Source organism: Oncorhynchus clarkii, chromosome 12 (assembly GCF_045791955.1).
Source record: "Oncorhynchus clarkii lewisi isolate Uvic-CL-2024 chromosome 12, UVic_Ocla_1.0, whole genome shotgun sequence".
Classification (NCBI taxonomy): Eukaryota; Metazoa; Chordata; class Actinopteri; order Salmoniformes; family Salmonidae; genus Oncorhynchus; species Oncorhynchus clarkii.
Genome location: NC_092158.1, coordinates 32,360,409 through 32,361,847, shown reverse-complemented (window position 1 = coordinate 32,361,847; position 1,439 = coordinate 32,360,409).

Genomic DNA, 1,439 nt, shown 5'->3' with positions numbered 1-1,439 from the left:
GCCATCAGCATGACGGAACAGGAACCGGGATTCGTTGGACCAGGCAATGTTTTTCCCCTCCTCAATTGTCCAGTGTTGGTGATTGCGTGTCCATTGGAGACGCTTCTTCTTGTTTTTAGCTGATGGGAGTGGAACTCGGTGTGGTCGTCTGCTGCAATAGCCCATCCATGGCAAGCACCAACGAGTTGTGCATTCCGAGCTGCCGTTCTGCACACCAGTGCTGCACCGTTATTTGCCTGTTTGTTGTCATATTGGTATGAATGATTCGGGAGAAAGGTCGCAGGAATGCATAATAGTTTTTTTATTTCACCCAAATTATGGCATGCCGTGTAAATGCACGGGGACGAAGACCAAACAAACAATACAAAACACAGGGTAGAAAACCAAACAAACAATACAAAACACAGGGTAGAAAACCAAACAAACAAAACAAAACACAGGGTAGAAAACCAAACAAAAGAGCGAGGAGTACCTTGAATAAATAACACACGCGCACAATGATTAACACACGGGACATGACCCGTAATCATCTGGGAAATCCACAATGGCACGAAAGCCAAAACACACAGCACACCGGTAAACCAAGGGCACACTTATACAATTACTAATAACTGGGAATAGGGGCCAATTGTGCATAATGAAAGTTCCAGAGGAATCCTTGACAATAGCTTGCACAATTCCTGCCATTCTCCTTCGACCTCTCTCCTTAACAATGTGTTTTCGCCCACAGGACTTGTTTGTCGCACCATTCTCGGTAAACCCTAGACACTGTCGTGCGTAAAACGCCAAAGAGGCCATCTGTTTCATACCACGCGCAAAGCCGCTTAGGTTACTCGTTTTGCCCATTCTAACGTTCAATCGAACAGTAACTGAATGCCTTGATGCCTTTATATAGCAAGCCACGGCCACGTGACTCACTATCTGTAGGAGCAAAAAATAATTGTGAACGGGTGTATATTTTGTATTCATTTAACAATGATTTAACTCAGTGAGGTAATAGAGCTGAAACTGCAATATACAGGATTCGTGGAATTCACCCCTTCCTGTGTTCACCAGTCTCTTGGCCACTTCCTCATCAGTAGTTTTACTGGTTACAGTGAGTTGCATTTAACTTGGTGCGTTGTCAAAAAGTGTCATGTAGGCAACAGTTTGTGACATTGATTGAATAGTCTTTCAACTTTCATAAAATGATTTTACCATACAACAATCCAGCAGTCTGATCAATGAGGCTTTCTTGGTGCACTGAAGATGTTTCAGTTTATGCAGCTTGTTGACGAAACTTTACACCTTCCACCTAAAAGTACAACACATTCATGCCTTTGATTACAGATAAACAGACTGTGTAGATATAGTCACATCCTGCCTGACTTAGAGGAAATGTACCTGCTCTGCACAACTGTTGCGGGGGAGTAGGTTGTTGATATGATGATTGGTCGAAT